Source organism: Mesoplodon densirostris, chromosome 16, assembly GCF_025265405.1.
Source record: "Mesoplodon densirostris isolate mMesDen1 chromosome 16, mMesDen1 primary haplotype, whole genome shotgun sequence".
Lineage (NCBI taxonomy): Eukaryota > Metazoa > Chordata > Mammalia > Artiodactyla > Ziphiidae > Mesoplodon > Mesoplodon densirostris.
In genome coordinates, this window is record NC_082676.1 from 5,239,664 (window position 1) to 5,251,127 (window position 11,464).

The following is an 11,464-nucleotide window of genomic DNA, read 5'->3' on the forward strand; positions in this document are numbered from 1 at the left end:
TCACCACTTTTATTCAATATGGTACCGGAGGTCCTAGCCAGTGCAGCAAGGTATGGAAAAAATTAAAAGGAAAGGAAGAAACTGACTTTATTTTCAGACAACATAATCATGCATGTAAAAAAAAAACCTAAAGGGGCTTCCCTGGTGGCGCAGTGGTTGAGAGTCCGCCCGTCGATGCAGGGGACACGGGTTCGTGCCCCGGTCTGGGAAGATCCCACATGCCGTGGAGCAGCTGGGCCCGTGAGCCATGGCCGCTGAGCCTGTGCGTCCGGAGCCTGTGCTCCGCAACGGGAGAGGCCACAACAGTGAGAGGCCCGTGTACCGCAAAAAAAACAAAAAACAAACAAAAAAACCCCCTAAGGACTCTACAAGATAGCTATCAGAATAAATGAATTTAACAGGATTAAAGTATATAACGTCAATATACGAAAATCAATGGTATTTCTATATACAGGTACAAACAATTGTAAATAAAATAAAAAATTACAATTCCATTTACAATAGTTTAAAAAACATTAATATTTAGGAAAATTTTTTAACAAAAATACTCTTAAGACTCCTGCACTGAAAACTATAAAACAACGCAGAGACAAATTAAAGAAGACCTAAGTAAATGGAGAAAGACACCATGTTCATGGATCAGAAGACTCAATATTATAATTTATTAAGATGCCAATGCTACTCAATGGGGAAAAGAAAGTCTTTCAACAAATGGTGCTGGTACAACTGGATAATCACATGGGAAAATAATGACTCTTACCTCTACCTCACAGAATACAGAAAAGTTAATTTGACATGGATCAAAGAACTGAAAGTAAGGCTAAAACTATGATGAAAACATAGGAGAATGTCTCTGAGAACTTGGCGCAAGCAGCGCTTGTTTAGACAGGACCAAAAAAGCATGAACCCAAGAAGACAAAACTGATAACATGGCCTTCATTGAAATTAAAACTCCTCACTAGAAGACATCATTAAGAAAATGAAAAGGCAAGCCACGGAATAGAAGAAAATATTCACAATAAATATACCTGACAAGAGAGTTCTATTTGTAATATGTAAAGAATTTCTACAAGTCTGTAAAAAATAAGGCAAAAACTCCCAGTAAAAATGGGCAAAAGACCTGAGTACTGACTTCATAAGATATATATGAATGACAAATACACACATGAAAAATGCTTAACATTATTAGTCATCTGGGAAATGCAGACTAAGAGCACAATGAGATACCATTTTATATCCACTAGAATAACTGAAGTTAAAAAGACAAATGCTGGTGAGGAGGTAGGGAACTGGACTTCTATACCTTGCGGGTGGGAGGGTAAAATGATACAACCACTTTGGACAACTCTTTGGCAACTTCGTACTAAGTTATACATGCACCTATCCTGTGAACTACAAATTCTATTCCTAGTTATTTACCCAAAGGAAATGAAAACCTATGTGTACAAAAAGAGTTTTAAAAGAATCTTCACAGCACCTATATTCATAGTAGCCCAAAACTAATGGGTAAACAAACTGTGATCTATTCATATAAGAGAATATTAGTCACCAATTTAAAAAAGGGACTATGATACATGCAACAACATGGTTGAATCTCCAAAACATCGTTTTATGGGGAAGAAATAGGACACCAAAGAGTGTCTTCTGTATTATTTCATTTACATGAAATGCAAGAACAGGCAAATTAATCCATAGTGATTGAGGTCAGCACAGTGGTCCCTTGTGAGGAGTGGGACTCACAGAAACAACCTTCTGAGGTGATGAGAATTTCTGGATCTTGATTAGGTGGTGGTTATAAGGAATATATTTTATCAAATTCAAATCATAAGCTGCTTACAAGAAACCCACCTTAAACAGAAAGATACAGAAAGGTTAGAAAACAAAAGGATGAGACAAAGTTGCACCATGCAAATACTGACCAAAGGAAATAGTCTTGTTATATTAAGACACAATTAGACCTCAAGGCAAAATGCATTCCCAGAGCTAAGGAGTACATTTCAGAATGTTAGAAGGTTTGTATTATCAGTAAGATACAAAATTCCAGGTTTGTAAGTACTTACTGTAGCTGCAAAACAGATAAAGTGAAACTGACAGAACAAAAAGGATAATCAGACAAATACACAAGTATAGTGGGAGATTTTTAACCCACTAAGTCTCTTAGTAACTGATGGATTTGGGTAGACCAAAAAACCAGAAGAAATGAACACGATGAATAAACCTGACCTAATTCCACTCACAGAACGTGGCAAATAACAGTTGCAAAGTATACAATCTTTTCAAACACATATGAAACATTTACCAAAATCAACATATGCTGGGTAAATTGCAAACTGCATCAGAAATTAAAGGATTTAAATATGTTCTCTGACCTCAATACAATTATGCCAGTAATCACTAAAAAAAGTTAACTAGAAAATTTCCCTATATTTGGAAATCAACAAACACATATCTAAATGACACTTGGATCAAAGGTGAAATCATAATAAAAATCAGAAAATATTTTGAAATGAATGACTTTGAAATGTATGACAATGAAATGATGATATACAAAAACTTGGATCCAGCAAAAGCCATGGCTAAGGTATTAAAACATAAGGAATACAAGTGAAAATAAAGACTGAAAATCAGTTATATAATCATCTCTTTCAAGGAGTTAGAAAAAGAATAGCACATTGAACAGAACAGAAACTATAAAGATAGGAGCAGGAATTAATGAAAAAAGAGAAATACTGCAGAGTTGACCAAAGGCAAAACTAATATCAGAAATGTAAAACAGATATATGTAAAATGTAAAAAGTATAAAGTCTTAACATCTTTCTGCCAATAAATTGGGAAAAGTATATGAAAATAGTGAAAATCCTTTAAAAAAACCCCAAACAAACCACAATCTATCAAAATCAATACAAGAAGAAATATAAAATCTGAAAATGAATAATCTTACAACTATGAAAGAAATTGAGGGACTTCCCTGGTGGCACAGTGGTTAAGGACTCCACGTTCCCAATGCAGGGGGCCTGGGTTCGATCCCTGGTCAGGGAACTAGACCCTATATGCATGCTGCAACTAAGAGTTCGCACACCACAACTAAGGAGCCCGCCTGCCACAACTGAGGAGTCCAAGTGCCTCAACTAAGGATTTGGCAAGCTGCAACTAAGGAGCCCACTGGCTGCAACTAAGGAGCTCACTGGCCACAACTAAGGAGCACACATGCCACAACTAAGGAGCCAGCGAGCCGCAACTGAGACCCGGCGCAACCAAATAAAAAAATAAAATAAAAATTATTAAAAACAAAAGAAAGAAATTGACTCCTTAAACTATATTATACAAGGACAACTTGAAGCCCACATGCATTTTACTAATCATTTAAAGAAGAAATAAGAGCAATTTTACACAAACTCTTCCATAGGAGAGCTTCTCAACTAGCTTTATAAGGGAAGCAAAACCTTCATGCCAAATCTGACGTGTACATTATAGAAAGTAATATTACATGACAATCTTACTCAAAGGTCCTAAAACATACACAAAGGTCCTAAAATAACACAGTAAACTAAAGCCAGTGATATGTAGAAAGAAAAATATATCACCATCTAAGTGGATTTACTCCATGAAAATTCAACAACGTTATTTACCACATTAACATCATAAAAGAATAATTACAGCATCAAGCCAATAAATGTAGAAAAATCTTTTGGTAAATTCCACCCTTATTCATGTTAAAAAAAACAAACAAACTCCAGCATACAATAAAAAGAAGGACACTCTGTAATGTGATAAGGTGTATGTACAAAAACCTTACAGCAAACATATTTAATGGTATGATAGAGAAAGCTTTCCTGCTAAGATTAAAATAAGATAAGAATACCCAGTACGACCATTTCTATTCAACACTGTACTGCAGATCCGTACTCAACTCAATAAAAGATACAAAAAGTTTAAGTTTTAGAAATAAAGCTATTTCAAAGCAATACCATTTAGCACATTGACAGCAGGAAACTGCACTGAAACATCAAACCCCTTGGATTAAATCTAACGAAAGATGTGCAAGTCCACTACACAGAAAAGCAGAAAAAAATGCTCAGAAAAAATAAAGAAGCCTAACAAATGGAAGAATAATCTATGTGCATATATTGAAGATGCAGTATCATACAGATGTCATTTCTCTCCAAACCAATCTATAAATTCAATGGAATGTCAATCAAAAACACAGTGGGGATTAGTGTGTTGGTGTGTGTGAAAACAGATAACACTAATGTTTACATGGAAATGTAACAGGCCAAGAACAGCCAAGAAATTACTGAAGAATAAAATAGAACTACTCATACTACTGGACATTAAGACTTATTACAGAGATACTGGATTTAAGAAACTGTGACACTGGCACAAGGACCCAGAAAAAAGACTAATTTAGTCTCTTTAAAAGATCACTGACTAAGGCAAAAAATAAGTGTATTGTGGACTTTATAAGATGCAGAAATAAAATATATGACAATAATAACAGAAAGAATGAGCGAGGGGAAATGAAAGTATACTCCTGTAAGGAGGTTCTGGGAAACTGTATATTATTTGAAGGCAGGCTGACAAATTAAAGAAGTATATTGTAAATCCTAGCACAACCACTAAAATAAGAGAAGAGGTACAGCTAACAGGCCACTAGTGGAGATAAAATGGAACCATTAATATGGGCAGTAGAAAAATACAGCAAGATGGTAGATTTAAGCCAAACCATATTGATAGTTACAAAAAATAAAAATGGTCTAAACCAGTACTATACAACAGAGCCTTCTACAATGAGAACTTGAAAGGTAGCTAGTGTGACTGAGGAACTGAATTTTAAATTTTAACTTAAGTTCAGATAGCCACATGTAGCTACTGTATTAGACAGCACAAGTGTAAACACGCCAAATAAAAGGCAGGACCCATAATGCTGTCTGCAAGAAACTCACTTTAAATATACAGATATAAATAGGTTAAATGTAAATGGATGGGAAAAGATATGCAAACACTAACCACCAGAGAGCTGAAGAGCCTGTATTCATATGAGACCAGGTAGAATTCAGAATCAGGACTGTTACCAGGGAAAAAGAGGGACATTTCATGACAGTGAAGGGGTCAAGTGAGCAAGAAAAATAACAATGCTACATGTAGGTACACTCAATAATAAGAGCTTCAAAACAGCAACAAAAACTGATCAAACTAAAAACAGAACTAGACAAATCTTCAATTAGGGTTGGATTTCAGACACTCCTTTCACTTCAAATAAGGGAAAAAAAACCCAGTAAGGATACAAAGGAGAGGAACAGTGCTGTTAGCCAAGCTGATTATTTAACATTTACAGAACACACCACACAACAGTAGCAGAATACATTCTTTTCTGGTACACATGGAACATTCATGAAGGCCATATTCTAGGCCATAAAACAAATGTCAAATGTAAAAGGTCTGAAATAATAATGAGTATGTTCTCTGACTACAACGGATTTAAACTACAAATCAGTACTAATTGAAAATATCTGGAAAAATTCCCAAATAATTGTAAGTTAGAAAACATACTTCCAACAACTAACAGGTCAAACAAGTCACAAGGGAAAGAAATACTTTGAACTAAATGAAAATGAAAACACAACATATCAAAATCTGTGGGATTCACTCAAACCAGTACTTACAGGGAAATTTATACTTCTAATTGTATAAATTGCATAAATAAAAAAACGCCTTAAAAAATCAATATTATAAACTTCCACCTTAAAAAACTAAAAAGGAAGAAGTTAGGCCAAAATAAGCAAAGGAAGGAAAAAATGAAGATAAAAGCAAAAATCAATGACAAGGAAAAGAGTGAAATATTAATGAAATAAACTGATTCTTTGAGAAGACCATTAAAATTGCTAAACTTATAGCTGGACAGATCCTAATGACATTAAAAAGATAATAGAGGAATATTATGAACCACTTCATGCCAATAAATTAAAAAACAGATACAATGGACAAATTCTTTGAAAGACACAAACTACCAAAGCTTACTCAGGAAGAAATGAATAGGCACATATCTATTAAAGAAGCTGAACTGGTAGCTAAATTTTTCTGAATAAGAAAACTCCTTGCTCAGATGGCTTCATCCATTGATCAAATGGATATAATTTATGAATTATATCAAACTTTTAAGGAAGAAATACCAATTCTACATGAATTCTTCCAAAAAAGTAGAAGAGGAAAAAACACTTCCCAGCTTAATTTTATGAGGCCGTGATACCAAAATTAGAGAAACATATTACAGAAAACTGCAGATCAATATCCATCATGAACATGGAGGCAAAAATGCTTAGCAAAATTTTAGTAAATCTAATTCAGTAATGTATTAAAAAATTCATATTAACCAAGTGAAATGTATCCGAGGAATGCAATGTTGGCTTAATATTTTAGTATCAATTGTTGTAATTCACTATTTTAAGACTGAAAAAGAAAAAGCATAAGAACAGTTCAAAAGATGAAAAAAACCACCTGGCAAAATTCAACACAATTCTTGATAAAAAAAATCTGATTTAGGGATAGACGATAACATTCTCAACCTGATAGTGGGCACCTATAAAAAAAACCTAGAGCCTAGACGTCTAACTTAATGGAAAAGACAGAATGCTTCCCCCACCAAGATTAGGAATAAGGAAAGGATGTCTGCTCTTACCACTTCTCACAGTACTGGAGGTCCTAGCTCATGTGCTAAGGTAGGTAAGAGAAATAAAAGGCACACAGATTGGAAAGAAAGAAATAAAATTGCCTATTACAGATGGCATGATTATGCACCTAAGAAAATCCCAAGGCATCTATTAAAAAGGTGCTTGAACTAACTGAATTCAGCCAAGTCACACAACACAAGGTCCATACGTAAAAATCAATTTTATGTCTATATATTAGTAACAAACAATTGAAATTTTAAAATTCCATATAATCTATAGTGACAGAAAGCTTATCAGTGGTTGCCTGGAGCCAGTGGTAGGGGTGGGGATGAATACAGGATGGGGCAAAAAGGAACAGTCTGGAGTGATGGAAGTGTTCTACATACTGATTGCAGTGGTGATCTCACAGATGTATAAATCTGTCAGAATTCATCAACATGTTCACTAAAAATGGGTGCATTTTATTGCATGTAAACTATACTTCAGTAAAGTCAATTAAAACCACAGATCAATGGGATATAATAAAAAATCCAGGGGCTTCCCTGGTGGCGCAGTGGTTGAGAGTCCGCCTGCCAATGCAGGGGACACGTGTTCGAGCCCCGGTTTGGGAATATCCCACATGCTGCCGAGCGGCTAGGCCCGTGAGCCATGGCCGCTGAGCCTGAGCGTCCAGAGTGTATGCTCCGCAACGGGAGAGGCCACAACAGTGAGAGGCCCGCGTACCGCAAAAAAAAAAAGAAAAAAAAATCCATAAAAAGTGCACTATAAATACAGATGCTCAGTTTATGACAATCACAGCTCAGCATAGAACACTGAATTATGGATGGTCTAAAAAAACAAAAAAGGGATGAGGATTACTGGATAACCCTGTTGGAATTAAAAAAAAAAAAGCCAAAACGCCCCATAACTTAACGTTTATTTTACATCTCATCCAGAAATTAATTCCAGGTAAAATTTAAATCTCAATCTGAAAAGTGAAACAAAATTTCTATAGGATAACAGGAGAGTATTTTCATGACCTTGGTAAATCAAAGTTTATTAAAAGGACATAAAAAGCACTAACCATAAAGAGAAAGATTGATCAAATGGATATATTAAAAGTAACAACTCTTCATTAAAAGATCCTTTCAGAGAGTGAAAACCTTAGTCACAGAGTGCGAGAAAATATCTGCAATGCTCAGAACCAATGAATGACTAGTATCCGGAATACGTACACAACACCTACAGATCAATAAGGATATGACTGATGACCCAATAGAAAAATGAACAAGATTCTCAAACAGGCAACATATCCAAATGACCAATAAACATATGAAAAGGTGTTCAATAGCTTTAGTCATATGGGAAACAGAAATTAAAACCAGAATGAGGTACTACCGCCCATCCTCCAACACAGCTAAAATTTGAGACTGACAATACCAAATGTAGCTAATATGGAGCAACCGGAACTCCCAAACACTGCTGGTAGGAATGTAAATTGGCGCAATACTTTACAAGGTAGCTACTAGAGTTAAGATACATATTCCTTCTGACCCAGGAATTCCACTGCCAATTGCCAAAGAAATTCCATACATATGGGCACAAAAGACACGTACAAAAATGTTCATAACAAAATTATTTGTAATAGCCTCACACTAGAAACAACCACAATATCCAACAGTAGAATAAACTGTGGCATATTTATCCAGTGAGTTACTTACTATACAGAGATGAAAAAGAATAAACTATTACTACATGCAATGACATAGATGAATCGTACAAGGTTTGAATAAAATAAGCAGATACAAAACAATACCTACTGGTCTAATTCCATTTAAATAAAGTCTAAAAAAAACTATAGTGTTACAGGCTTATTAAAAAATAACAGTTGCTAAGAAATTACAAATGCTTACCATATGCCAAGTACCATTCTAACTAATTTTTATGTGTTTCACTCAATTTTCACAACTCTATAATGAGATGCAACTTATTCTCCCAAATGTGCAAATTTAGTCACAAAGAGGTTAAATAATTTGCTCAAGGACACACAGCGACTACGTGTTAGACCTGGAATGTGAAGGCAGCTAGCCTGGCTTGAGAGCCTGCATTCTAAAGGCTACATTGATGCTCAGTGGTAGTGCTTTACTGGAAAGATGGAGGGAGGGCAAATGAGCACAGGGAGGTGGGAGAAGTAGGATGACTAATTCCCATCTCTCAAGAAAACAATCAGTAGATACTGCCTAAAATTGGGGGATGGGGTGGGGGAGAAGAGAGAAGGGATCAAGAATTAGCAGTATATGCATGTTATGAAAAGATCTGGAGGAAAGAAAGATCAGAAAAAAACAGCTAAACAACATCACAACAGTCGTTGCCTCTAGGGAGTGAGTCAGAGTGGACCAGGGGACTGTTATCCTTAACTTATAAGCCTTACTGTTACAGAAAAAAACCACATGCACATTACTTTGATAAAAATAATTTTTAAAGATTTTAAAAAGATGTAAATATTTTTAAAAACAACAATGCTATCATGTATTGAGCCCCAGGGTCCCTGGCATTTAGCTAAACATTTTAAATACAGTAGCTCATGGAATTCCCCTAACAATATGGAATTGGTGCCAGTATTACTATTATTTTGCTGATGGGGAAACGGATTCAGGGTTAACTAGCTGGCAGGTGGCAGAGTCCATGTCGGAACCAGCACGAGGGAAGAGGAAGGTCTAGAAGTCAACAAAGAACAGGTATGGAAGGATATTCAGGAGGAGCCCTGGACAGGAGCTAGCGACTCATGCTGGCTTCGGGGAGGGGAGGGGACATTAGGAGGGGGATCTGAGATGGATGCCCAGGTTGCTGGCTGGCTTGGGTACCTGGGGCCATGTTGGTCCTTTTCTCTTGCACAGGGTCCACGGAAAGGGAAGCAGGGGGCCCAGCCTCTGACGGGGAGTTTCTGAGCTCGGTCACAGATACACAGAGCCCCTTAGTGTCTGGGAGAGGCACGGCGCGGAGGAGGACAGAGGAGGACGCAGTGTGGGGAAGACCAAACGCTATGAACTCAGCGGGGGGAGAGGGGGGCAGGGAGAAGACTGGGCAGGATGGTCACGGACCCAGGGAGAGAAAGAACGTCTGGGGCCTGGCCCTGCTGCCTGCCCGGCCTCCGGGCCACCCATCCAGTGTGCCCTGTCCCCCACCCTCGCAGCTCCTGCTGTCCCCCGTGCTCCTCACTGCCCTCAACACCACCGATGGTTACCTTCCACTCTTCAAAAACTGTTTTTCGAAATACAGTCCACTCACCTTTCAGTACTGAAATGTCAGGGCTTCCAAGTGCCTCACACCCTCACTGTTCCCCCAGGAACCAGTCATGCCCTTGGGCCTGGGTGAGGCCCCTGCTACAGGCTCTCACAGATGCTCCACATTCCTCCTTTGGAGCACAGAAAATGGTCAAAGAAATCACTTCCTATACTTTAGTTACAGAATATGTCTCTCTCCTTCTAGGAGAGGTTCATGAGGGCAGGAGGGGCTGGCAGACTCTTTCTGAAAAGGTCCAAACAGTAAATACTTTCAGCTTTGCAGGCCACAGGGTCTTAGTCACAACTATTCAACCCTGCCATTGTAGCCCGAAAGCGGTGCAGACAACATATAAAGGAACGGGTGTGATGTGTCACGGTATCACTTGATCTATAAAATCAAGAGGTGGGCTTCCCTGGTGGCACAGTGGTTGAGAGTCCGCCTGCCAATGCAGGGGACACGGGTTCGTGCCCCAGTCTGGGAAGATCCCACATGCCGCGCGGAGTGGCTGGGTCCGTGAGCCATGGCCGCTGAGCCTGCACGTCCGGAGCCTGTGCTCCGCAACGGGAGAGGCCACAACGGTGGGAGGCCCGCGTACTGCAAAAAAAAAAAAAAAAAAATAGAAGAGGTGGGCCAAACGGCCACGGTTTGCTGAGCCCTGGTCTAAATCACCAGCCCCCAGTCTAGCATCCGGCATACAGCAGGCAATCAATGAATGAAGAAAGAAAGAAAAAAGCCATTGCTTTGGCAATGAGATGGAGACAGGTACTGAGGGGAGGTGGTTTCAGTGGGACGGTGGGGTGGGACGGAGACAGCAGGGGGCTGAGCAGAAGCAGCAGCTGAGGGAGCAGGAGGTCCTCCTTCCGGAGCCCCCTGTTTGCCCGGCAGGCTTGGGGGACGGCCCTGTCTTCGGGGAGCGTGTCTGCAGGCTCCGACAAGAAGGCAGGGCTGGGGAAGGAAGGGGAGACCTGAGGAAGGCGGGGCTCCAGAGCTCAGGTGTGTGTGGGGCTGGTCCTGAAGGAGGAGGACACGTGCGGAGGACAGAGAAACAAGGGCGGAGGAAGGGACAAGGGGGAAGCCTCGGATCCTCTTCCCCGTGAGACGTGCGCCTGGACCGCCTGGGAAGAGAGCGGGGCTCGGGGAGGTGAAGAAGCCCAGCGCCTGTGGGGCTGGGAGGGCCGGCCACGCAGGACAGGGCCACAGGCCTGAGGGAGACCCTCCACCTTCCTTCCCTCTTCTCTGGTGAGACAGCGCTTCTAACCAAGCTGGCGTTTGGGCTTCTGTGCTGCCTAGTGTGAGGTGTGTCACTCACTGAGTCACCGGCACGACCTGCTATCACTTCCTGTCCCTTCACTTTCCCACGCGGGTAGTGACAGGCAGGCCCAGAGGAGGATGAGTTCACACTTCAAACATGTAGACATACCCAGTTCTTTCTTGAAGGCTACTGGAAGGCATTTTAATTTCAGAGAATCACTGGCTGTTTCATCTGGGTGCCCTCAAGTGTGTACGTGTATGCTGTAAAGTATTTCCCGATT

The 11,464-nt window shown here is 39.5% G+C and overlaps 1 protein-coding gene across 1 annotated transcript in view; it reads right to left on the reverse strand.

Moving 5' to 3' along the window:
* RAB22A (RAB22A, member RAS oncogene family) overlaps positions 1-11,464 on the reverse strand; it is a 50,579-nt gene that overhangs the window by 36,969 nt on the left and 2,146 nt on the right. The gene's annotated exons all lie outside the window — the stretch shown is intronic.